The 5,056-nt window shown below is 37.0% G+C and overlaps 1 pseudogene; it reads right to left on the bottom strand.

Moving 5' to 3' along the window:
- Nucleotides 1-4,189: 4,189 nt before the first annotated feature.
- LOC118653649 lies at nt 4,190-4,525 on the bottom strand (annotated as a pseudogene).
- Nucleotides 4,526-5,056: the final 531 nt, after the last annotated feature.

Genomic DNA, 5,056 nt, shown 5'->3' with positions numbered 1-5,056 from the left:
TAGGTTGGTGAAGGCCTGGGGTGAGCGCTGGGGTTAGGCTAGAAGGGGTCAATGGGAGAAAAAGAAGGCCATATGTAACACTTTCAACAATAAAGATTTTAAAAGAAAGAATTAGATGACAATTCAAACAATAGTGTGGTGAAGGCCTGGGGTGAGGCAGGGGCTGGGAGGAGGGGGTAAACAGGATGAAATTGGGGAACATCTGTAATGCTGTCAACGATAAAGTGAAATGAAATGTTTTTAAAAGAATTAGATGACAAGACACAGACTGGGCAAAGATATTTTGTGAAAGACTCATCTGACAAAGAACTATTACTCTAAATAATCAAAGATCTCCTAAAACAACAAGAAAACAAACAGCCCAATTAAAAAATGTGCCACAGGCCTTAATAGATGCCTCACAAAAGAAGCCATACAGTTAGAACATAAGTATATGAAAAAATACTGCACACCGTCTGTCATCAGGGAAATGTAAATTAAAAAACAAAAACAAAATGAAACATCATGGTAAATGAACAAAATATGCAGATACAAAAGGTCACATATTATATGGTTTCATTTATATTAAATGTACAGAATATGTAATCTACAGAGAGAAGGTTAGTGGTTGCTAGAAATTTAAGGAAGTAGAAATGGGGAGTGACTACTACAGGGTATTGTGTTATCTCCAGCGATGTTGGTAACATTATAAAATTATATAGCAGTGATGGCTGCAAATATACTTCATTATATGCTTTAAGGATGGATTTTTGGCATGTGTATTTTATCTCAATAAAGTTAAAAATAAGAAGGATGGAATGATAAAGAAGATAACATAACAACAATGAGATACCATTTCTTTCTTGTACCTATTAGAATGGCTCATATATGAAATACTGACAACACCAAAAACTGGTGAAAATGTGTGGCAACAGGAAAATTTATACATTGCTGGTGGGAATGCTCAGTCACTTTGGAAAAGAATTTGGCGTCTTCTTAGAAAACTAAAAATACACTTAAGTATATGAACCAGCAATCACACTCCTTGGTGTCTCTCTAAAGGAGTTAAAAATTGATGTTAAGAAGGTGAAGAGATTAGCTAAAGAACATATATGCATACCCCATGGGCACTCAGAACAGTGCGGTGAAGACCAGAGGGAGGGGGAGCAGGGGCTGGCTGGAGGTAGACAAAGAGGGGGGAAGTGGGGGACATCGCTAATAGTGTCAACAATTAAAAAAAAACTGATGTTAACATAAAAACTGTCATGTGGATGTTTATAGCAGCAAAATAAATAAATAAAGAAGGAGTTACCCACCAAATTTGGAAGCAGCCAAGATATCCTTCAGTAGATGAACAGATTAATAAACCATTTATCTATACAATGGTATGTCCAGACAATGCAATATTACTCAGTGCTGAAAAGAAATGAACTATTAAGCCATGAGAAGATGTGGTAGAACCTTAAATGCATATTACTGTGTGAAAGAAGCCGATTTAAAAATCTATATACTGTGTTATTCCAACTATAGGATATTCTGGAAAATGTGAAGCCTTGTGATTAAAAAGATCCGTGGTTGCCAGGAGTTGGGGTGGGGAGGGATAAATAGGTGGGTCACGGATAATTTTTAGGGAAGTGAAACTACTTTGTATGATACAATCGTGATGGATACATATCATACATTTTTCTAAATCCATAGAATGTACAAGACAAAGAGTGAACTGTAATGTAAATGATGGACTTTGGATGCTTACAATGAGTCAATGTAATCAATTTCAATAAATGTACACTCTCGTAGGGGATTTGGATAATGGAGGAGAATGCGCATGTGTGGAGGCAGGTTCCAAAAGCAGGACTGGTCTCCACAAAGATATTTCTTTTTTAATTAGAGATAAGAAACAATATCACCTCTGGTTCTGTGTAATATTGAATTTTCCTTTTTACATAACTCACTTAGCTACTCTTTCTATTTATACCCAAATTCTTTTAGTACTTTCTCGAGTAGAAATATAGTGAGAGTGAGCATCCTTATCTTATTCTTCATCTTAGAGGAAAAACTTTCAGTTTTTCACCATAGACTATAATGGTAGCTGTGGCCTTTATTATGTTGAGGTGCATTTATTCTATACCTAGTTTGTTGAGAATTTTTTAAATTGTTTTATTGCTTAAAGTATTACAAAGAGTATTACATATGTCTCCTTTTTTTTCCCCGCCCTTGACAATCCCCTGGCCTCCCCTACCCCCCAGTGTCTTATGTCCATTGGTTATGCTTATATGCATGCATACAAGTCCTTCGGTTGATCTCTTACCTTCCTCTCCTGCCCCTCAACCCTCTCCGGCCTCCCTGCTGTAGTTTGACAGTCTGTTTGAGGCTGCTCTGCCTCTGTATCTATTTTTGTTCATAAGTTTATAGTGGTCTTTATTATCCATAAATGAGTGAGATCATGTGGTATTTTTCCTTCATTGACTGGCTTATTTCACTTAGCATAATGCTCTCCAGTTCCATCCATGCTGTTGCAAATGGTAAGAATTCCTTCTTTTTTACAGCAGCATAGTATTCCATTGTGTAGATGTACCACAGTTTTCTAAGCCATTCATCTACTGATGGGCACTTCGGCTCTTTCCAGATCTTAGCTATGGTGAATTGTGCTGCTATGAATATAGGGGTGCATATATCCTTTCTGATTGGTATTTCTGTTTCATTGGGATATATTCCTAGAAGTGGGATCACAGGGTCAATGGGAATTCCATTTTTAGTTTTTTGAGAAAGGCCCATACTGTTCTCCACAGTGGCTGCACCAGTCTGCATTCCCACCAGCAGTGCAGGAGGGTTCCTTTTTCTCCACATCCTCTCCAACACTTGTTTGTTGATTTGTTGATGATAGCCATTCTGACAGATGTGAGATGGTACCTCATTGTTGTTTTGATTTGCATTTCTCGGATGATTAGTGACTTTGAGCATGTTTTCATATGTCTCTTGGCTTTCTGAATGTCCTCTTTTGGAAAGTGTCTATTTAGGTCCTTTGCCCATTTTTTTATTGGATTGTTTATCTTCCTTTTGTTAAGTTTTATGAGTTCCCTATAAATGTTGGAGATTAAACCCTTATCGGTCATAACATTGGCAAATATGTTCTCCCATGCAGTGGGTTTTCTTGTTGTTTTGTTGATGGTTTCTTTTGCTGTGCAGAAGCTTTTTATTTTGATATAGTCCCATTTGTTTATTTTCTCTTTTAGTTTCCAATGCCTTAGGAGCTGTAACGGTGAAGAAATTTCTTCGGCATATGTCTAAGGTTTTGTTGCCTTTGGATTCTTCTAGTATTTTTATGTTTTCCCATCATATATTTAAATCCTTTATCCATTTTGAGTTTATTTTTGTGTATTCTGTAAGTTGGTGGTCTAGTTTCATTTTTTTGCATGTATTTGTCCAATTTGAGAATGTTTTAAATTATAAGAAAATGCGATTCAATTTCATCCAATGCTTTTTCTGCATTTATTAATATATTTATGTGGTATTTATCCTTCATTATGTTAATGTGGTATATCAGGTTTAGTGATTTTCATAGGTTGAAACATGCTTGTATCCCAGGGATAAATCCCATTTGATCATGGTGTATGATTCTTTTAATGTGCTGTTGAATTTGGTTTGCTATAAATTCATTGAGGAATTTTGTATCTATATTCCTCAAGGATATTGGTCCAAATTTTCTTTCCTTATACTATCTTTGTCTGGATTTGGTATACAGACTCATTTTGTAAAATGAGTTTAGAAGTTTTCAATTTTGAAGAGTGTTAGAAGGATTGGCCTTAATTTTTCATTAAATGTTCAGTAGAGTTCACAAATAAAGCCATCTGGCCCGACCTTTTCTTTGTTGGGAGGTTTTTTAATATAGATTCATTCTCTTACTTATTATTAGTATGTCCATATTTTCAGTTTTTCATGATTCAGTCTTGGTTGATTTATGTTTCCATGAATTTATTCATTTTTGTAGGTTATCATATTTGTTGGCATATAATTGTTCATAACAGTATTTTATTTTTCCCCAGTTGTCTGTTGCCTTTAATTAACATCTAAATAGATAACATATTCTTATATAATTATAACATGGAAATGTCTATGAACAAAATAGATAAATTTTTTGGCAAATGCTTAGGAAAGAATGGTCAAGTTCACCCAAGGGTTTAAACAGCAGCAACTATGCAGCAGGGTGTGGTCAGTATTTGGGGACAGAAGTAAATACCTGCGATCTGTGCATTCCTTTGATTTTTTCTTTTATAGTAGTGCCTGATTTACCAGGTGGCACTGATTTACCATGTCATCTTCTCCTTAAATTCTTCTGACTCGATTTGGATTTCATACCTTGCCACACAGCCTCCTGAAATGTCAATGCCTTTGCAGTAGCTGGAAGAAAGTTTTCTTTGAGAATTTGGTTTACTATGAGCTCCCCCTCAGCCTGCCAGGCAAACATCCTTTGGAAGCAGCAGAAAAGGGGAAGCCTGGGAATCCCACTGAGCAGAGGTGCTGCTGCCTCTGGGCTCCAGGACTCCATGCCCTGCTGACATTTCCCACCCTTTAATTATTTTTATAATTTCTGTTGTATCAGTTGTGATGTCTCTACTTTCATTTCTAATCGATACATATAAACAGGTAATATGCAAATTAGCCAGGATGCAGTAACTCTTCACTACTGGACCATTAGCATATTACCTCTTTATTAGCTCCTATCACTAGGAGGTTGCCTGCGTGCACCTAGGGTGTTGCTCCGGAGATGGGAGATGAGGCAGAAATGGGGAGGTGGGAGCAGGGAAGCAGAAAAGTGGGGAGGCGGGAGTGGGGTAGCAGGGAGATGGGGCGGAAGCCGGGAGGCAGGAGCAGAGAAGTGAGGAGGCAGGGAGGCGGGGAGGCAACTCAAGGGTGGGCGGTGCTGCTTGAATTCATGTGCTGGGCTCCTAGTTTTATATATTTGTGTTTTGTCTTTTTTTTCCTTAGTTTAGCTAAAGGTTTGTCAATTTTGCTTATCTTTTCAAATAATCAGCTGTTACTTAATTCATTATTTCTTTGTTTTCTGGTCTCTATTTCA

The sequence above is a fragment of the Myotis myotis genome, unplaced genomic scaffold (genome assembly GCF_014108235.1).
Source record: "Myotis myotis isolate mMyoMyo1 unplaced genomic scaffold, mMyoMyo1.p scaffold_m19_p_4, whole genome shotgun sequence".
Classification (NCBI taxonomy): domain Eukaryota; kingdom Metazoa; phylum Chordata; class Mammalia; order Chiroptera; family Vespertilionidae; genus Myotis; species Myotis myotis.
Note: the sequence above shows the minus strand (reverse complement) of the source record. Positions and strands in the feature narration are given on the sequence as shown.